Raw genomic sequence first — 22,408 nt, 5'->3', positions numbered from 1 at the left:
GCTTGCCGAATGGCAAGTCTAATCCATCTAGACAAAGACTGCCTAGATGTTGGCCAACCCTGCTTAGGCCCATCATAAAGAACAAACAAATTGTCCGACTTTCCGAAGGACATCGTAACTTGTACGTATACCCGTAAAGCTCGGATAACATCCAAGGATACGTCCCCATCTGCGAGACCCTGTAAAGATGGGACCACAATTGGCTGGTTTACATGAAAACCCCGAAACAACCTTAGGAGGGAAATCTGCTCTTGTACGGAGTTCCGCCCTCTCCTCATGAAAATTTAAAAAGGGACTCTTACACGATAAGGCTCCCAACTCAGGAACCCGCCTGGCTGAAGCCAAGGCAAGCAATAATGTGACCTTCCAAAAGAGATATGTCAGGTCTGTTCTTGCTAACGGCTCAAAAATTGGCGATCTCAGAGATTCCAACACCAATTTTAAGACCCATGGTGCAGTAGGACGACGAAAAGGGGGTTGTATCATCAGAACCCCCTGTAAAAAAAAAGGTTTGAACCTCTGGCAAGGATGCTAACCGTTGCTGAAATAGGATGGAGCCGAAATTTGAACCTTCAGAGAGCCCAGCCTCAGTCCTACCTCCAGACCAGCCTGAAGGAAGAGTGGAAGTTCGTCGAATTCCACCCACGTTCACCAGTCCCTGTACCTCTTCCAAATACCGAAGTAGTGCATGACAGTGACTGGCTTCCTAACGGCAACCATCGTAGCAATGGCCGTTCTCTGTATCCCTCTGTTCCCTAAGATCCGAAGTTTCAATAGCCGTTAAACGCAGCCTGTTCAGGTCTGGGTGTTGGAACGGTCCCTGAGATAGCTGGTCCTCTCTCTGAGGTAACCGCCAAGGATCTTCCACTAGTAACCCTCGCAGGTCTGAGTACCCACTCCTGCGGGGCCAATCTGGTGCGATTAGAATCGCCCACACTCGCTCTCGTTTCAACCGTTTCTGAACCTTGGGTATGAGAGGGAAAGGTGGAAAAATGTAAACCCTCCTGTAACTCCAAGGAAGTGTTAATGCGTCCACTCCTTCTGCTGCTAGATCTCTTGTCCTGGACACATATCTGGGCAGCTGATGGTTTTGCCGAGACGCCATAAGGTCAACTTGAGGTAGACCACAACTCCTCACCACCATGTTGAAAATCCGTGGGTGTAGGCACCACTGTCCCGGATGCATGTCCTGGCGACTGAGATAATTTGCTTCTCAGTTTTCCAGTCTTGGAATGAACTACACCGAAAGGACGATGTTGCGCTTTTCTGTCCACAACAAGATCTTTGTGGCTACTTTCATGTTATCTTGCCCCTTCTTGACGGTTTATGCATAATGTCATTGAGACATTGTCCATCTGCATCTACACGTGTGGGCCCATTCCTAGGTTTTCAGTTAAGAGAAGTTGTATTGTAACTGCACTCCACTCTAGATTGTTTATGGGTAGACTGTTCTCTCGTGACGTCCGTCTTTCTTCGAGGACGGCACTCCAATGTCTGAGACAGGCATCCGGTGTGAGGATCCTCCAATCCCAAACGCAGAATAGATGTACACCGAGGTGTAGAGAACCACTCTGTGCCTGTAGTACCTGAGTCACCAGTCTCTGTCTGTCTCTAGTAGGACTACCCTCAATTTTACTGTGTCAAAGATGAGACCTGGAAATGAAATCCTTTGAATTGGCATGAGGTTGGATTTGTGGAATCACAATCCACCCATGTTGAGTGTGACCGTCTGTGGGCATGACAAAAAACAAACAAAAGATTCGAAAAGAACCCCTTTTCTCCTGAAGAGTAGGAATATGTGTATCAATATCCGAATTGTCATCAGTAATGCCTTTGCTCTAGAACGGAATGACAGCCTAGTCATTGTCAACATCTACATTCAATATATGGAGACGACCTCTGTTGATATAAAATTCCCAAGTCTCGGACCCGGTCACTCTAGACCTGTCCAACCCTTACCCCCCATAGGAGGTCTAAGGTAAGTTTGTGTAGAAACCCGACTAGTGGCTATTGGGAATAGTCTCTGTTACCAGAGACTCCTCCAGTACGGGACTGAGAACCAAACTAGTTGGAAATGGACCAGAGTAACTGCTACTGCCTATTGGTCTAATTCTATAATGCCCGGTAGGCAGAAGATGTGTGAGAATTTGAGGAGTAGCTTTCTTCGATCAGCTGTTCCTGGAAGGTGGCCTACATCAGCAGATCATTTATATAAGGTATGATCGTTGACCGTTAACAGTCTCAAACTGGCGACCCTTATTTTGTATAAAATTCTCGTGGCTGATGATAAACGGAATGGTAAAGGTCCCAACTGTTACTGATCCTTGACCAGTATGAATTCTAAGTATGCTTGATGTGGAGTCCAAATCGGGATATGACGGAATGCATCCCTTATGTCCCAAGACACTATGAACTCCCCCAGGTCTAGGCCTGCAGTGACCGGCTGGATTGATTTCCTCTTGAATCTGTAGGCCGGTAGAAACTGGGTCAAAAAACTGTAAAGTGACTACCTTTTGTCTTAAATTTATTGGACCAAGGAAAGCTGTTCCTCCCAGGGAAATAGCCCTCCAACTCGGTAACGGCTCTTTATTGACACACGAACCTCCCATGTCCGTTTGAGATGGTCTTGTCACTAGAGGTTTGGTATTCCCTGCCAATTCCAACCTGCATGTGACCCCTGTTTTGCAGTGGGACTGTAATAAGTAAGAATGTTCCTTAACAGACTAGGCAGGGGTGAGCCACCATCGTTATGGGATCCTTTCCCCTCCTGTGGAATCAGAGATTCTGTTGTCACAGAAAACATTTGAGATATATAGTTGAGATCGGGAAGCTAACTTCTATAGCAGCCTGAATAACATATGTGGGTAACTCTCGGGTATGCCCCGCTAGTCAAAAATTTGATTTGGGAATTTGGACGTCTGTACTGATCACTTCTAGGTAGTTACGCCTCCAACGGTTCACCCACCATTTCAAGAGTCAGCACCAGGGGTCACATGTCCGTCTTAGGCCATTACGTTATACCCGTGCGGATGGAGTAATATTAACTATGAATTCCTCCCTATTTTGGATTTGCTTGCAGCCAATACTCAATTGTTGAATATATGTCAGGTTATACCTTTCCGAACCTTGACAGACACTGCCCCCAGGTAGTGTGCCTGATCCCAATTGTCGCGCACTCCAGGGCTGTTAACCATAGTGCTCATTTATTTGAGCAACCACAAGTAATCCTTGCGGTCCCATTTACCTTAGATAGATAAATATATACATACCACTCAGCTGGACTTTCACCTATTAGCATAGGAGGAGAAAGGCCGTAGACATATTGGGAGTATTTTCAAATAGCTGGAACTCTTTCTTTCTATTAGAAAATAATAAGATTTTAAACCTACCGGTAAATCTTTTTCTCGTAGTCCGTAGAGGATGCTGGGACTCCGTAAGGACCATGGGGATAGACGGGCTCCGCAGGAGACATGGGCACTTTAAGAAAGACTTTGACTCTGGGTGTGCACTGGCTCCTCCCTCTATGCCCCTCCTCCAGACCTCAGTTAGAGAAACTGTGCCCAGAGGAGACGGACAGTACAAGGAAAGGATTTTTGTAATCCAAGGGCAAGATTCATACCAGCCACACCGTATAACTTGTGATATACTATCTAGTTAACAGTATGAAGAACAACATATCATCGGCCCAAAACCGATGAAACTATAACATAACCCTTATGTAAGCAATAACTATATACAAGTCTTGCAGAAGTAGTCCGCACTTGGGACGGGCGCCCAGCATCCTCTACGGACTACGAGAAAAAGATTTACCGGTAGGTTTAAAATCTTATTTTCTCTAACGTCCTAGAGGATGCTGGGACTCCGTAAGGACCATGGGGATTATACCAAAGCTCCCAAATGGGCGGGAGAGTTCTGATGACTCTGCAGCACCGATTGAGCAAACAGGAGGTCCTCCTCAGCCAGGGTATCAAACTTATAGAACTTTGCAAAGGTGTTTGACCCCGACCAAGTAGCAGCTCGGCACAGCTGTAGTGCCGAGACCCCTCGGGCAGCCGCCCAAGACGAGCCCACCTTCCTAGTGGAATGAGCCTTAACCGATTTCGGTAACGGCAATCCTGCCGTAGAATGCGCCTGCTGAATCGTGTTACAGATCCAGCGAGCAATAGTCTGCTTTGAAGCAGGGCCGCCAACCTTGTTGGCTGCATACAGGACAAACAGTGCTTCTGTTTTTCTGATTCTAGCCGTTCTGGCCACGTAAATTTTCAAAGCCCTGACCACATCAAGGGACTCGGAAACCTCCAAGTCACGTGTAGCCACAGGCACGACAATAGGTTGGTTCATATGAAAGGATGAGACCACCTTAGGTAGGAATTGAGGACGGGTCCGCAACTCCGCTCTATCCATATGGAAAACCAGATAGGGGCTTTTATGTGATAAAGCCGCCAATTCCGAAAGTCGCCTAGCCGAAGCCAAGGCTAACAACATGACCACTGTTTTAAGTGGTTCAAACCAATGTGACTTAAGAAAACTTAACACCACGTTAAGGTCCCAAGGCACCACCGGAGGTACAAAAGGAGGCTGAATATGCAAAAGTCTGTACTTCAGGTAAAGAGGCCAATTCCTTTTGAAAGAAAATGGATAAGGCCGAAATATGAACCTTAATGGAGCCTAATTTTAGGCCCAAATTCACTCCAGTTTGTAGGAAGTGAAGAAAACAGCCTAGATGGAATTCTTCCGTAGGAGCATTCCTGGCCTCACACCAAGAAACATATTTTCGCCATATTCGGTGATAATGTTTAGACGTCACGTCCTTCCTAGCCTTTATTATCGTAGGAATGACCTCATCCGGAATACCTTTTTCCGCTAGGATCCGGCGTTCAACCGCCATGCCGTCAAACGCAGCCGCGGTAAGTCTTGGAACAGACCAGGGACCTTGTTGTAACAGGTCCTGCCTTAGAGGAAGAGTCCACGGATCTTCTGTGAGCATTTCTTGCAGATCCGGATACCAGGTCCTTCGTGGCCAATCTGGAACAATGAGAATTGTTCTCACTCCTCTTTTCTTATTATCCTCAACACCTTGGGTATGAGTGGAAGAGGAGGAAACGCATATACCAACTGGAACACCCACGGTGTCACTAGGGCGTCCACAGCTACCGCCTGAGGGTCTGGCGCAATACCTTTGTAGCTTTTTGTTGAGACGGGATGCCATCATGTCTATTTGGGGTAGTCCCCACCGACTTGCAATCTGCGCGAAGACTTCCTGATGAAGTCCCCACTCTCCCGGATGCAGATCGTGTCTGCTGAGGAAGTCTGCTTCCCAGTTGTCCACTCCCGGAATGAACACTGCTGACAGAGCGCTTAACTGATTCTCCGCCCAGCGAAGAATTCTGGTGGCTTCCACCATTGCCACTCTGCTCCTTGTGCCGCCTTGGTGGTTTACATGAGCTACTGCGGTGATGTTATCTGACTGGATCAGAACTGGTCGATTGCGAAGTAAGATCTCCGTTTGACGTAGGGCGTTGTATATGGCCCTTAATTCCAGGATGTTGATGTGAAGACAAGTCTCTTGACTTGACCAAGGTCCTTAGAAATTTCTTCCCTGTGTGACTGCTCCCCAACCTCGGAGGCTCGCGTCCGTGGTCACCAGGATCCAGTCCTGAATGCCGAACCTGCGGCCCTCTAGAAGGTGAGCACTGTTTAGCCACCACAGGAGAGATACTCTGGCCCTGGGGGACAGGGTGATCCGCTGATGCAATTGCAGATGCGACCCGGACCATTTGTCCAATAGGTCCCATTGGAAGGTCCTTGCATGGAATCTGCCGTATGGAATGGCTTCGTATGTTGCCACCATCTTTCCCAGAACTTGAGTGCAATGATGTACTGACACTTGTTTTGGTTTCAACAGGTTCATGACTAGAGTCATGAGTTCCTGCGCTTTTTCCGTCGGAAGAAAAACCCTTTTCTCTGACGTCCTAGTGGATGCTGGGAACTCCGAAAGGACCATGGGGAATAGCGGCTCCGCAGGAGACTGGGCACAAAAGTAAAAGCTTTAGGACTAGCTGGTGTGCACTGGCTCCTCCCCCTATGACCCTCCTCCAAGCCTCAGTTAGATTTTTGTGCCCGAACGAGAAGGGTGCAATCTAGGTGGCTCTCCTGAGCTGCTTAGAGTAAAAGTTTAAATTAGGTTTTTTATTTTCAGTGAGTCCTGCTGGCAACAGGCTCACTTCATCGAGGGACTAAGGGGAGAAGAAGCGAACTCGCCTGCGTGCAGAGTGGATTGGGCTTCTTAGGCTACTGGACATTAGCTCCAGAGGGACGATCACAGGCCCAGCCATGGATGGGTCCCAGAGCCGCGCCGCCGTCCCCCTTACAGAGCCAGAAGAGCAGAAGAGGTCCGTAAAATCGGCGGCAGAAGACGTCCTGTCTTCAATAAGGTAGCGCACAGCACCGCAGCTGTGCGCCATTGCTCTCAGCACACTTCACACTCCGGTCACTGAGGGTGCAGGGCGCTGGGGAGGGGGCGCCCTGAGACGCAATAAAAATACCTTAGATGGCAAAAAATACATCACATATAGCTCCTGGGCTATATGGATGCATTTAACCCCTGCCAGTTTTTCCTTAAAAAAGCGGGAGAAAGGCCGCCGAGAAGGGGGCGGAGCCTATCTCCTCAGCACACTGGCGCCATTTTCCCTCACAGCTCCGTTGGAGGGAAGCTCCCTGACTCTCCCCTGCAGTCCTGCACTACAGAAACAGGGTAAAACAAGAGAGGGGGGGCACTAATTTGGCAGATAAATCAATACAGCAGCTATATAAGGGAAAAACACTTATATAAGGTTATCCCTGTATATATATATAGCGCTCTGGTGTGTGCTGGCAAACTCTCCCTCTGTCTCCCCAAAGGGCTAGTTGGGGTCCTGTCCTCTATCAGAGCATTCCCTGTGTGTGTGCTGTGTGTCGGTACGTTGTGTCGACATGTATGAGGAGGAAAATGGTATGGAGGCGGAGCAATTGCCTGTAATAGTGATGTCACCCCCTAGGGAGTCGACACCTGACTGGATGGTCTTATGGAAGGAATTACGTGATAGCGTCAGCACTTTACAAAAGACTGTTGACGACATGAGACAGCCGGCAAATCAGTTATTACCTGTACAGGCGTCTCAAACACCGTCGGGGGCTCTAAAGCGCCCGTTACCTCAGATGGTCGACACAGACCCAGACACGGACACTGACTCCAGTGTCGACGGTGAGGAAACAAACGTATTTTCCAGTAGGGCCACACGTTACATGATCACGGCAATGAAGGAGGTTTTGAACATTTCTGATACTACAAGTACCACAAAAAAGGGTATTATGTGGGGTGTGAAAAAACTACTCGTAGTTTTTCCTGAATCAGATGAATTAAATGAGGTGTGTGATGAAGCGTGGGTTTCCCCCGATTAAAAACTGCTAATTTCTAAAAAAAATATTGGCATTATACCCTTTCCCGCCAGAGGTTAGGGCGCGTTGGGAAACACCCCCTAGGGTAGATAAGGCGCTCACACGCTTATCAAAACAAGTGGCCTTACCGTCTCCTGATACGGCCGCCCTCAAGGAACCAGCTGATAGGAAGCTGGAAAATATCCTTAAAAGTATATACACACATACTGGTATTATACTGCGACCAGCAATCGCCTCAGCCTGGATGTGCAGTGCTGGGGTGGCTTGGTCGGATTCCCTGACTGAAAATAAAGGATGCATTTCTATATATGCGAGATGCACAGAGGGATATTTGCACTCTGGCATCAAGAGTAAGTGCGCTGTCCATTTCTGCCAGAAGAGGGTTATGGACGCGACAGTGGTCAGGTGATGCGGATTCCAAACGGCATATGGAAGTATTGCCGTATAAAGGGGAGGAGTTATTTGGGGTCGGTCTATCGGACCTGGTGGCCACGGCAACGGCTGGGAAATCCACCTTTTTACCCCAGGTCACCTCTCAGCAGAAAAAGACACCGTCTTTTCAGGCTCAGTCCTTTCGTCCCCATAAGGGCAAGCGGGCAAAAGGCCACTCATATCTGCCCCGGGGCAGAGGAAGGGGAAAAAGACTGCAGCAGGCAGCCTCTTCCCAGGAACAGAAGCCCTCCCCCGCTTCTGCCAAGTCCTCAGCATGACGCTGGGGCCTTACAAGCGGACTCAGGCACGGTGGGGGCCCGTCTCAAGAATTTCAGCGCGCAGTGGGCTCACTCGCAAGTGGACCCCTGGATTCTGCAGGTAGTATCTCAGGGATACAAATTGGAATTCGAGACGTCTCCCCCTCGCCGGTTCCTGAAGTCTGCTTTACCAACGTCTCCCTCCGACAGGGAGGCGGTATTGGAAGCCATTCACAAGCTGTATTCCCAGCAGGTGATAATCAAGGTACCCCTCCTACAACAGGGAAAGGGGTATTATTCCACGCTGTTTGTGGTACCGAAGCCGGACGGCTCGGTGAGACCTATTTTAAATCTGAAATCCTTGAACACTTACATACAAAGGTTCAAATTCAAGATGGAGTCACTCAGAGCAGTGATAGCGAACCTGGAAGAAGGGGACTATATGGTGTCTCTGGACATCAAGGATGCTTACCTCCATGTCCCAATTTGCCCTTCTCACCAAGGGTACCTCAGGTTTGTGGTACAGAACTGTCATTATCAGTTTCAGACGCTGCCGTTTGGATTGTCCACGGCACCCCGGGTCTTTACCAAGGTAATGGCCGAAATGATGATTCTTCTTCGAAGAAAAGGCGTCTTAATTATCCCTTACTTGGACGATCTCCTGATAAGGGCAAGGTCCAGGGAACAGTTAGAGGTCGGAGTAGCACTATCTCAAGTAGTACTACGACAGCACGGGTGGATTCTAAATATTCCAAAATCGCAGCTGATTCCGACGACACGTCTGCTGTTCCTAGGGATGATTCTGGACACAGTCCAGAAAAAGGTGTTTCTCCCAAAGGAGAAAGCCAGGGAGTTATCCGAGCTAGTCAGGAACCTCCTAAAACCAGGCCAAGTGTCAGTGCATCAATGCACAAGGGTCCTGGGAAAAATGGTGGCTTCTTACGAAGCGATTCCATTCGGCAGATTCCACGCAAGAACTTTTCAGTGGGATCTGCTGGACAAATGGTCCGGATCGCATCTTCAGATGCATCAGCGGATAACCCTGTCTCCAAGGACAAGGGTGTCTCTCCTGTGGTGGTTGCAGAGTGCTCATCTTCTAGAGGGCCGCAGATTCGGCATTCAGGACTGGGTCCTGGTGACCACGGATGCCAGCCTGAGAGGCTGGGGAGCAGTCACACAGGGAAGAAATTTCCAGGGCTTGGGGTCAAGCATGGAAACGTCATTTCACATAAATATCCTGGAACTAAGGGCCATTTACAATGCCCTAAGTCAAGCAAGGCCTCTGCTTCAGGGTCAGCCGGTGTTGATCCAGTCGGACAACATCACGGCAGTCGCCCACGTAGACAGACAGGGCGGCACAGGAAGCAGGAGGGCAATGACGGAAGTTGCAGGGATTCTTCGCTGGGCGGAAAATCATGTGATAGCACTGTCAGCAGTGTTCATTCCGGGAGTGGACAACTGGGAAGCAGACTTCCTCAGCAGACACGACCTCCACCCGGGGGAGTGGGGACTTCACCCAGAAGTCTTCCACATGATTGTGAACCGTTGGGAAAAACCAAAGGTGGACATGATGGCGTCCCGCCTCAACAAAAAACTAGACAGATATTGCGCCAGGTCAAGGGACCCTCAGGCAATAGCTGTGGACGCTCTGGTAACACCGTGGGTGTACCAGTCAGTGTATGTGTTCCCTCCTCTGCCTCTCATACCCAAGGTACTGAGAATCATAAGAAGGAGAGGAGTAAGATCTATACTCGTGGCTCCGGATTGGCCAAGAAGGACTTGGTACCCGGAACTTCAAGAGATGCTCACGGAGGACCCGTGGCCTCTACCTCTAAGAAAGGACCTGCTCCAGCAGGGACCCTGTCTGTTCCAAGACTTGCCGCGGCTGCGTTTGACGGCATGGCGGTTGAACGCCGGATCCTGAAGGAAAAAGGCATTCCGGATGAAGTCATCCCTACCCTGATCAAAGCCAGAAAGGATGTAACTGTGCAACATTATCACCGTATTTGGCGTAAATATGTTGCGTGGTGTGAGGCCAGGAAGGCCCCTACAGAGGAATTTCAACTGGGTCGTTTCCTGCATTTCCTGCAAACAGGACTGTCTATGGGCCTAAAATTAGGGTCCATTAAGGTTCAAATTTCGGCCCTGTCGATTTTCTTCCAGAAAGAACTAGCTTCAGTCCCTGAAGTTCAGACGTTTGTCAAGGGGGTACTGCATATACAGCCTCCTTTTGTGCCTCCAGTGGCACCTTGGGATCTCAATGTAGTTTTGGGGTTCCTAAAATCACATTGGTTTGAACCACTCACCACTGTGGACTTAAAATATCTCACATGGAAAGTGGTAATGCTGTTAGCCCTGGCTTCAGCCAGGCGTGTCTCAGAATTGGCGGCTTTATCCTATAAAAGCCCTTACCTAATTTTTCATACGGACAGGGCAGAATTGAGGACTCGTCCTCAATTTCTCCCTAAGGTGGTTTCAGCGTTTCACTTAAACCAGCCTATTGTGGTACCTGCGGCTACTAGGGACTTGGAGGATTCCAAGTTGCTGGACGTAGTCAGGGCCCTGAAAATATATGTTTCCAGGACGGCTGGAGTCAGAAAATCTGACTCGCTGTTTATCCTGTATGCACCCAACAAGCTGGGTGCTCCTGCTTCTAAGCAGACTATTGCTCGTTGGATTTGTAGTACAATTCAGCTTGCACATTCTGTGGCAGGCCTGCCACAGCCAAAATCTGTAAAAGCCCATTCCACAAGGAAAGTGGGCTCATCTTGGGCGGCTGCCCGAGGGGTCTCGGCTTTACAACTTTGCCGAGCAGCTACTTGGTCAGGGGCAAACACGTTTGCTAAATTCTACAAATTTGATACCCTGGCTGAGGAGGACCTGGAGTTCTCTCATTCGGTGCTGCAGAGTCATCCGCACTCTCCCGCCCGTTTGGGAGCTTTGGTATAATCCCCATGGTCCTTTCGGAGTTCCCAGCATCCATTAGGACGTTAGAGAAAATAAGAATTTACTTACCGATAATTCTATTTCTCATAGTCCGTAGTGGATGCTGGGCGCCCATCCCAAGTGCGGATTGTCTGCAATACTTGTACATAGTTACAAAAATCGGGTTATTATTGTTGTGAGCCATCTTTTCAGAGGCTCCTCTGTTATCATGCTGTTAACTGGGTTCAGATCACAGGTTGTACGGTGTGATTGGTGTGGCTGGTATGAGTCTTACCCGGGATTCAAAATCCTTCCTTATTGTGTACGCTCGTCCGGGCACAGTATCCTAACTGAGGCTTGGAGGAGGGTCATAGGGGGAGGAGCCAGTGCACACCAGCTAGTCCTAAAGCTTTTACTTTTGTGCCCAGTCTCCTGCGGAGCCGCTATTCCCCATGGTCCTTTTGGAGTTCCCAGCATCCACTACGGACTATGAGAAATAGAATTATCGGTAAGTAAATTCTTATTTTCTGGTCTGTATCCAGAATCATGCCCAAGAAGGGCAGACGAGTTGTAGGATTCAGCTGCGACTTTGAAATATTGAGAATCCAGCCGTGTCGCTGTAACACATTCAGTGAAAGTGAGACGCTGTTCAGCAACTTCTCCCGTGATTTCGCTTTTATGAGGAGATTGTCCAAGTACGGGATAATTGTGACATCCTGCTTGCGCAGGAGCGCCATCATTTCCGCCATTACCTTGGTGAAAATTCTCGGGGCCGTGGAAAGCCCAAACGGCAACGTCTGAAATTGGTAATGACAATCCTGTACCGCAAATCTCAGGTACACCTAATGAGGAGGATATATGGGGACATGCAGGTATGCATCCTTTATGTCCAGAGATACCAAAAAATCTCACCCTTCTAGGCTGGCTATGACCGCCCTGAGCAATTCCATTTTGAACTTGAACCGTTTTAAGTAAAGGTTCAGGGATTTTAAATTTAAAATGGGTCTGACCGAACCGTCCGGTTTCGGAACCACAAACAGAGTTGAGTAGTACCCCTGCCCTCTTTGAAGCAGGGGAACCTCTACCACCACTTGTTGAAGACACAATTTGTGAATCGCATGTAACACTATCTTCCTTTCCAGGGGTTGTTTCGGTAGGGCCGATTTGAAAAACCGGCGAGGAGGCACTTCTTCGAATTCCAGCTTGTAACCCTGGGAAACTATTTCTATTGCCCATGGATCCACCTGTGAGTGGACCCAAACGTGGCTGAACAGTCGAAGACGTGCCCCCACAGGAGCTGACTCCCTCAGGGGAGCCCCAGCGTCATGCAGTGGATTTTGCAGAGGCCGGGGAGGACTTCTGTTCCTGGGAACTAGCTGTGTTATGCAGCTTTTTCCCTCTGCCCTTACCTCTGGCAAGAAAGGACGATCCACGTGCTCTCTTGCTTTTATTGGAACGAAAGGACTGCATTTGATAATGAGGCGCTTTCTTAGATTGTGAGGGAATATATGGCAAAAAATTTGATTTACCTGCCGTAGCCGTGGAGACGAGGTCCGAGAGTCCCTCTCCAAACAATTCCTCACCCTTGTAAGGCAACAACTCCATATGTCTCTTGGAGTCGGCATCACCAGTCCACTGTCGGGTCCATAAGACACGCCTAGCAGAAATAGACATAGCGTTTATCCTGGAACCCAGTATACTAATGTCTCTTTGAGCATCCCTCATATACAAGACCGCATCTTTTATATGCCCTAGGGTTAATAAAATAGTATCCTTATCAAGGGTCTCAATATCCGCTGATAAGGAATCTGTCCATGCTGCTACAGCACTACAAACCCAGGCCGACGCAATAGCCGGTCTGAGTAACGTACCAGAATGTGTGTAAATGGACTTCAGGGTAACCTCCTGCTTGCGGTCAGCAGGATCCTTGAGGGTAGCCGTATCTTGGGATGGAAGTGCTATATTTTTTGATAAGCGCGTCAAGGCCTTGTCCACCCTAGGGGAGGATTCCCACCGTATCCTGTCCTGCGACGGGAAAGGATACGCTGTTAGGATCCTTTTGGGAATCTGCAGTTTTTTGTCTGGAGTTTCCCACGCTTTTTCACATACTTCGTTCAGCTCATGTGAGGAGGGAAAGGAGATCTCAGGTTTCTTTCCTTTATACATGTGTACCCTCGTGTCAGGGACAGGGGGGTTCCTCGGTGATATGCAACACATATTTTATTGCGATAATCATATATCGAATACCTTTAGCCACCTTTGGCTGTAATTTTGTATCATCGTAATCGACACTGGAGTCTGAATCCGTGTCGGTATCTGTGTCAACTATTTGGGATAGTGGGCGCTTCTGAGACCCCGAAGGTCCCGGCGACATAGGGACAGGCATGGGTTGACTCCCTGACTGTGCCCCAGCTTCGGCTTTGTCTAGCCTTTTGTGCAATAAATTAACATTTGCACTTAAAACATTCCACATATTCATCCAGTCCGGCGTCGGCACCGCCGACGGAGACCTAACTTTCATAAACTCCCCCTCCTCCTTAGGTGAATCCTCAACCTCAGACATGTCGACACACACGTACCGACACACCACACATACACAGTGAAGCTCTTTTCTGAAGACAGGTTCCCCACCAGGCCCTTTGGAGAGACAGAGAGAGAGTATGCCAGCACACACCCCAGCGCTATATGACCCAGGAATAACACAGTAAATTAATGTTTACCCAGCAGCGCTGTTTTATGTATCTGCGCCAATTATGTGCGCCCCCTCTACATTAAAACCCTCTGTCACCGTGTGTCAAGCAGGGGAGAGTCCGGGGAGCTTCCTCTCAGCGGTGCTGTGGAGAAAAATGGCGCTGGTGAGTGCTGAGGGAGAAGCCCCGCCCCCTCGGCGGCGGGCTTCTGTCCCGCTCAATTTTTTCAATACATGGCGCTCTTTTTATACATGTACAGTGCCCAGCTGTACATGTATATATACATCTGTTCCATAAGAGAGGTTTATATTGCTGCCCAGGGCGCCCCCCCCTGCGCCCTGCACCCTTACAGTGACCGGAGTGTGTGAGGTGAAGGGGAGCAATGGCGCACAGCTGCAGTGCTGTGCGTTACCTCAGTGAAGATTCAAGTGTCTTCTGCCGCCTCAGATGGGTCTTTTCCTCACATACTCACCCGGCTTCTTTCTTCCGGCTCTGCGAGGAGGACGGCGGCGCGGCTCTGGGACGGAGGGTGAGACCTGCGTACCGATCCCTCTGGAGCTAATGGTGTCCAGTAGCCTAAGAAACAGAGCCCTGAACTCAGAGAAGTGGGTCTGTTTCTCTCTCCTCAGTCCCTTGATGCAGGGAGTCTGTTGCCAGCAGGCTCCCTGAAAATAAAAAAACCTAACAAAAATGCTTTCTTACAGGAAACTCAGGAGAGCTCCTGAAATGCACCCAGTCTCCACTGGGCACAGTATCAAACTGAGGTCTGGAGGAGGGGCATAGAGGGAGGAGCCAGTGCACACCTAGAGTCAAAGTCTTTCTTAAAGTGCCAATGTCTCCTGCGGAGCCCGTCTATCCCCATGGTCCTTACGGAGTCCCAGCATCCTCTAGGACGTTAGAGAAATATAATTAATATAAATACTCCTTCAACCATCACCCACCAGACCATCAACTGTTGACACAGATAGAAGTGAATTGGGTGACAATATCTGATGCTCCCTCCTCCGCCAACCTGTCAGCAGCGTCTGTTGGAGGCATTATGCGTATATAAATATATACTTAGATGTACACCAAAAGCAACTGGAGTTACCATGCTGATAATAAGTCTTAGTATTCTTGGCTTGTGCATGTGATGATGAAAATGCACCTCCACAGAATACATTCTTTATAATAGACAACGGAATACCGTAGCGGATGACGGGAATAAACTTACAATGGATTCACCTGGCTGGATTCGCTGAGAGATAAAAAGAAGAAAAAAAAAAATATATACTATGTTAAGAGCGGCTCAGGTCTCCCACTAGCAAGGGCTCTGTCGCTTCATGACAAAGTAACCCCCGCGGCTCAGTGCAGGGACGCTGCGGCTGTCAGCAGCGGAGACACGGAGCCAGCAGCGGAGGGAGGAGGGAGCGGGTGATGCTGCTGCTGTCAGCCGCGGAGACACGGAGCCAGTAGCGGAGGGAGCGGGTGATTTTGCGGCTGTCAGCCGCGGAGACACGGAGCCAGCAGCGGAGGGAGCGGGTGATGCTGCGGCTGTCAGCCGCAGAGACACGGCGCCAGCAGCGGAGGGAGGAGGGAGCAAGTGATGCTACAGCTGTCAGCCACGAATGCCGTATTACCAAACTGGTGTGAGGGAGGGCTCAGGTCTCTCATTCAGAAGGACGCTGCCGCTGTCCAACCCCAGCGGCTCAGGAAGTGTAAGGACGCTGCGGCAGCCAGCCGCGGAGACACTGAGGCAGTGGAAGGGGAGCGGTTGATGCTGCGGCTTGCAGCCGCTAATGTAGGTTTACAAAGTCGGTGGAGGGAGGGAGAGCGGGTCTGCCTGGCGACCAGTGTCAACTGGACAGGAGGTGACACTACAGACCTTTGTCCCCCTTTTATCAGGTTGAACTTATCTTCAGCTAGGAACGCCTGCACCCTCCTTTCATTTAGGAGGGATTGGGCACCATCTTCCTTTGAAAGGAAAAACCTGCACCCTCCTTTTAGTTAGGAGGGATTGGGCCTGATCAGAAATTACAAAAAAATTCAATAACAATAACTTTCTTCATGGAGCAGAGCTCCCATCTGTGCTTCTTTCCTCCTAGCACAATTTTCCAAACTGAGGGAGGCGGGATGTGAAGGGGTAGGAGCCGGCTGTGCAGACAATGCTAATTTCTCTGACGTCCTAGTGGATGCTGGGAACTCCGTAAGGACCATGGGGAATAGCGGGCTCCGAAGGAGACTGGGCACTCTAAGAAAGAATTAGGACTACCTGGTGTGCACTGGCTCCTCCCTCTATGCCCCTCCTCCAGACCTCAGTTAGAATCTGTGCCCGGCTCGAGCTGGATGCACACTAGGGGCTCTCCTGAGTTTCTAGAAAAGAAAGTATATTTAGGTTTTTTATTTTCAGTGAGATCTGCTGGCAACAGACTCACTGCTACGAGGGACTTAGGGGAGAGAAGCGAACCTACCTGCTTGCAGCTAGCTTGGGCTTCTAGGCTACTGGACACCATTAGCTCCAGAGGGATCGAACACAGGCCCAGCCTCGGTTGTCCGGTCCCGGAGCCGCGCCGCCGTCCCCCTTGCAGAGCCAGAAGCAAGAAGAACGTCCAGGAAATCGGCAGCTTCATTAAGGTAGCGCACAGCACTGCAGCTGTGCGCCATTGCTCCCCATGCACACCTCACACTCCGGTCACTGATGGGTGCAGGGCGCTGGGGGGGGGGCGCCCTGGGCTGCAATAAGATTACCTTACATTGGCAAAAAATACACATAATATAGTCATAAGACTATATATGTGTAAAATCCCCTGCCATATATCCATAAAAAAAGCGGGAGAAGTCCGCCGTGAAGGGGGCGGGGCTATCTCCCTCAGCACACTGGCGCCATTTCCTCTCACAGCTCCGCTGGAAGGACGCTCCCCAGGCTCTCCCCTGCAGTTTCCAGGCTCAATAGGGTAAAAAAGAGAGGGGGGGCACTAAATTTAGGCGCAAATACTATATATATATATATATATAGCTGCTATAGGGTAAAATCACTCATTATAGTGTACATCCCTGTGATTTATAGCGCTGTGGTGTGTGCTGGCATACTCTCTCTCTGTCTCCCCAAAGGACTTTGTGGGGTCCTGTCCTCAGTCAGAGCATTCCCTGTGTGTGTGCGGAGTGTCGGTACGGCTGTGTCGACATGTTTGATGAGCAGGCTTATGTGGAGGCGGAGCAGGTGCCGATAAATGTGATGTCACCCCCTGCGGGGTCGACACCTGAGTGGATGGATATGTGGAAGGAATTACGTGATAGTGTCAACTCCTTACATAAGAGGTTTGATGACATAGCAGATGTGGGACAGCCGGCTTCTCAGTCCGTGCCTGCCCAGGCGTCTCAAAAGCCATCGGGGGCTCAAAAACGCCCGCTACCTCAGATGGCAGACACAGATGTCGACACGGATACTGACTCCAGTGTCGACGACGATGAGACTAGTGTACATTCCAATAGGGCCATCCGTTACATGATTACGGCAATGAAAAATGTGTTGCACATTTCTGACATTAACCCTGGTACCACAAAAAAGGGTATTATGTTTGGGGAGAAAAAGCAACCTGTGGTTTTTCCCCCTTCTGAAGAGTTAAATGAAGTGTGTGATGAAGCGTGGGTTTCCCCCGATAAGAAACTGGTAATTTCCAAAAAGTTACTAAGGGCGTACCCTTTCCCGCCAGAGGATAGGATACGTTGGGAGACATCCCCTAGGGTGGATAAAGCGCTCACACGCTTGTCAAAGAAGGTGGCACTACCGTCTCCGGATACGGCCGCCCTAAAGGAGCCTGCGGATAGAAAGCAGGAGGCTATCCTGAAGTCTGTATATACACACTCAGGTATTATACTGAGACCGGCTATTGCTTCAGCATGGATGTGCAGTGCTGCAGCTGCGTGGTCAGATTCCCTGTCTGATAACATTGATACCCTTGACAGGGACACTATATTGCTAACTGTAGAGCATATTAAAGACGTAGTCTTATACATGAGAGATGCACAGAGGGATATTTGCCAACTGGCATCTAGAATAAATGCAATGTCCATTTCTGCCAGGAGAGTATTATGGACTCGGCAGTGGACAGGTGATGCGGATTCTAAAAGGCACATGGAGGTTTTGCCTTACAAGGGTGAGGAATTGTTTGGGGATGGTCTCTCGGACCTCGTTTCCACAGCAACGGCTGGGAAGTCGACATTTTTACCCCATGTTCCCTCACAGCCAAAGAAAGCACCGTATTATCAGGTACAGTCCTTTCGGCCCAAGAAAAGCAAGCGGGTTAAAGGCGCGTCCTTTCTGCCCAGAGGCAGAGGTAGGGGGAAAAAGCTGCACCAAACAGCAAGTTCCCAGGAACAAAAGTCCTCTCCCGCTTCCTCTAAGTCCACCGCATGACGCTGGGGCTCCACAGGTGGAGCCAGGTGCGGTGGGGGCCCGTCTCCGGAACTTCAGCGACCAGTGGGTTCGCTCACGGGTGGATCCCTGGATTCTACAAGTGGTATCTCAGGGGTACAAGCTGGAATTCGAGACGTCTCCCCCTCGCTGTTTCCTCAAATCAGCCTTGCCAACTACTCCCCCAGACAGGGAGGCGGTGCTGGAGGCGATTCACAAGCTGTACTCCCAGCAGGTGATAACCAAAGTACCCCTCCTTCAACAGGGACGGGGTTACTATTCCACAATGTTTGTGGTACCGAAACCGGACGGTTCGGTGAGACCCATTTTAAATTTGAAATCCTTGAACACATATATAAAAAGGTTCAAGTTCAAGATGGAATCGCTCAGGGCGGTTATTTCAAGCCTGGACGAAGGGGATTACATGGTATCACTGGACATCAAGGATGCTTACCTGCATGTCCACATTTACCCTCCTCACCAGGAGTACCTCAGATTTGTGGTACAGGACTGTCATTACCAATTCCAGACGTTGCCGTTTGGTCTGTCCACGGCACCGAGGGTATTTACCAAGGTAATGGCCGAAATGATGATACTCCTTCGAAAAAAGGGAGTTATAATTATCCCGTACTTGGACGATCTCCTTATAAAGGCGAGGTCCAGGGAACAGTTGTTGATCGGAGTAGCACTAGCTCGGGAAGTGCTACAAGAGCACGGCTGGATCCTGAATATTCCAAAGTCGCAGCTGGTTCCTACAACGCGTCTACTGTTCCTGGGGATGGTTCTGGACACAGAACAGAAAAAGGTGTTTCTCCCGGAGGAGAAGGCCAAGGAGTTGTCATCTCTAGTCAGAGACCTCCTAAAACCAAAACAGGTGTCGGTGCACCACTGCAGGCGAGTCCTGGGAAAGATGGTAGCTTCTTACGAAGCAATTCCATTCGGAAGGTTCCAGGCAAGGATCTTTCAGTACAATGCCCTAAGTCAGGCAAGACCCCTGCTTCAACACCAGCCGGTGCTGATCCAGTCAGACAACATCATGGCGGTCGCCCATGTAAACCATCAGGGCGGCACAAGAAGCAGGATGGCGATGGCAGAAGCCACAAGGATTCTCCGATGGGCGGAAAATCACGTGTTAGCACGGTCAGCAGTGTTCATTCCGGGAGTAGACAACTGGGAAGCAGACTTCCTCAGCAGGCACGACCTCCACCCGGGAGAGTGGGGACTTCATCCAGAAGTCTTCCAAATGATTGTACACCGTTGGGAAAGGCCACAGGTGGACATGATGGCGTCCCGCCTCAACAAAAAGCTAAAAAGATATTGCGCCAGGTCAAGGGACCCTCAGGCGATAGCTGTGGACGCTCTAGTGACACCGTGGGTGTACCAGTCGGTTTGTGTGTTCCCTCCTCTGCCTCTCATACCCAAGGTACTGAGAATAATAAGAAGGAGAGGAGTAAGAACTATACTTGTGGTTCCGGATTGGCCAAGAAGAGCTTGGTACCCAGAACTTCAAGAAATGATCTCAGAGGACCCATGGCCTCTGCCCCTCAGACAGGACCTGCTGCAGCAGGGGCCCTGTCTGTTCCAAGACTTACCGCGGCTGCGTTTGACGGCATGGCGGTTGAACACCGGATCCTAAAAGAAAAGGGCATTCCGGAGGAAGTCATTCCTACGCTGATTAAAGCTAGGAAAGATGTGACCGTAAGACATTATCACCGCATATGGCGAAAATATGTTGCTTGGTGTGAGGCCAGGAAGGCCCCAACGGAGGAATTTCAGCTCGGTCGATTTCTGCACTTCCTACAGTCAGGAGTGACTATGGGCCTAAAATTGGGTTCCATTAAGGTCCAGATCTCGGCTCTGTCGATTTTCTTCCAAAAAGAACTGGCTTCACTGCCTGAAGTTCAGACTCTTGTTAAAGGAGTGCTGCATATTCAGCCCCCTTTTGTGCCTCCAGTGGCACCGTGGGATCTCAACGTGGTGTTGGATTTCCTAAAGTCGCATTGGTTTGAGCCACTTAAAACTGTGGAGCTAAAATACCTCACGTGGAAAGTGGTCATGCTGTTGGCCTTGGCGTCGGCCAGGCGTGTATCAGAATTGGCGGCTTTGTCGTGTAAAAGCCCTTATCTGGTTTTTCATATGGATAGGGCGGAATTGAGGACTCGTTCCCAATTCCTTCCTAAGGTGGTTTCCGCTTTTCATGTGAACCAACCTATTGTGGTGCCTGCGGCTACTCGGGACTTGGAGGATTCCAAGTTACTGGACGTAGTCAGGGCCCTGAAAATATATGTTTCCAGGACGGCTGGAGTCAGGAAAACTGACTCGCTATTTATCCTGTATGCACCCAACAAGCTGGGTGCTCCTGCTTCTAAGCAGACTATTGCTCGCTGGATCTGTAGCACGATTCAACTTGCACATTCTGCGGCTGGACTGCCGCATCCTAAATCTGTAAAAGCCCATTCCACGAGGAAAGTGGGCTCTTCTTGGGCGGCTGCCCGAGGGGTCTCGGCTTTACAACTTTGCCGAGCTGCTACTTGGTCGGGTTCAAACACATTTGCAAAATTCTACAAGTTTGATACCCTGGCTGAGGAGGACCTTGAGTTTGCTCATTCGGTGCTGCAGAGTCATCCGCACTCTCCCGCCCGTTTGGGAGCTTTGGTATAATCCCCATGGTCCTTACGGAGTTCCCAGCATCCACTAGGACGTCAGAGAAAATAAGAATTTACTCACCGGTAATTCTATTTCTCGTAGTCCGTAGTGGATGCTGGGCGCCCATCCCAAGTGCGGATTGTCTGCAATACTTGTATATAGTTATTGCCTAACTAAAGGGTTATTGTTATGAGCCATCTGTTCGTGAGGCTCAGTTGTTGTTCATACTGTTAACTGGATATAGTATCACGAGTTGTACGGTGTGATTGGTGTGGCTGGTATGAGTCTTACCCGGGATTCCAAATCCCTTCCTTATTGTGTCAGCTCTTCCGGGCACAGTTTCCCTAACTGAGGTCTGGAGGAGGGGCATAGAGGGAGGAGCCAGTGCACACCAGGTAGTCCTAATTCTTTCTTAGAGTGCCCAGTCTCCTTCGGAGCCCGCTATTCCCCATGGTCCTTACGGAGTTCCCAGCATCCACTACGGACTATGAGAAATAGAATTACCGGTGAGTAAATTCTTATTTTTAGATAGTGCCACACCTCCGGTTGCAAGCTTCACACCCCTACTGTATAGGACTCCAGTGTCCCCTAGTGGATGAAAGAGAAATGTTGGATTTTGGAATATTTCATAGATTGGATTCTGGATGTGAGAGATTCCACCTGTGTTATAATTAAACCATAGTATACATCAGAAAAGATATCTATAACTCGAGCGAGAGATTGGCATATTAAACCCCATACAGAATTATAGGTCTACCAAGTTGAGTAAACAGTTTTCTAAACCTTTGGAATAAGTATAAATTATATATGTTCTTGGATGGGTTTAATAATGGAAACTATTGTTTCATCTACACATTTATTGCCCCAATTTCAATATCCTTATAGCCAGAGGTTCTCAAACGCGGTCCTTAAGGCACCCCAATGGTCCAGGTTTTAAGTATATCCATGGCTCAGCATAGATGGTTAAATCAAATTGACTGAGGTACTAATTAAATCACCTGTGGCCAAGCATGGATATACTTAAAACATGGACCATTAGGGTATCTTGAGGACCGAGTTTGAGAAATATAGCTGTTGGTATGGTCATAAGCCAAACAATTATAGTAATCAGTATTGGATATTGAATCTCAATTCTATCATTAGCATATAATTATAATTAGACTGCTCCCATAATCAGTAGGTCTTATAACAATATCTTTATTGCGACTTACTGAATCAAGTGTCAAATTCGGGAAAGGTACAGGAAAATGTCCATTTCTATACATGTTAAGAAACCGTACATCAAATTAAAATGGTATTTGAGAGTGGAAGGTACTAGGAACTCTAATGTTGTTATAGTAGATAATATACCAAATACTTGGTCTAGATAAAAATACTGCTCTTCAACTTCAGTTGTTGTAACTGTATAAAATCAATCAACCAGTCAGCCCCCAAACTGTGAAGCATAGATAGATACTAATGTTTCAATTTGTGATAACGTATTAAAAATGTTATTTAAAATCAAGCCAAATGTTATAGATTAATATTTGACTGACTATATCATTATTTACATTTGGACTGTATGGGGCAAATTGATAACAAGAATATCACTCGTTGTTACATCTGCCCCTATATATTTTGTTTGTTGG

General features: G+C 48.9%; 1 protein-coding gene across 1 annotated transcript in view; it reads left to right on the top strand.

The window, feature by feature from the left end:
- PARP2 (poly(ADP-ribose) polymerase 2) overlaps window positions 1–22,408 on the top strand; it is a 145,054-nt gene that overhangs the window by 120,819 nt on the left and 1,827 nt on the right. The gene's annotated exons all lie outside the window — the stretch shown is intronic.

This window comes from Pseudophryne corroboree, chromosome 1 (assembly GCF_028390025.1).
Source record: "Pseudophryne corroboree isolate aPseCor3 chromosome 1, aPseCor3.hap2, whole genome shotgun sequence".
Classification (NCBI taxonomy): Eukaryota; Metazoa; Chordata; class Amphibia; order Anura; family Myobatrachidae; genus Pseudophryne; species Pseudophryne corroboree.
The sequence above is the reverse complement of the archived record's forward strand: the minus strand, read 5'-3'. Positions and strand labels throughout refer to the sequence as shown.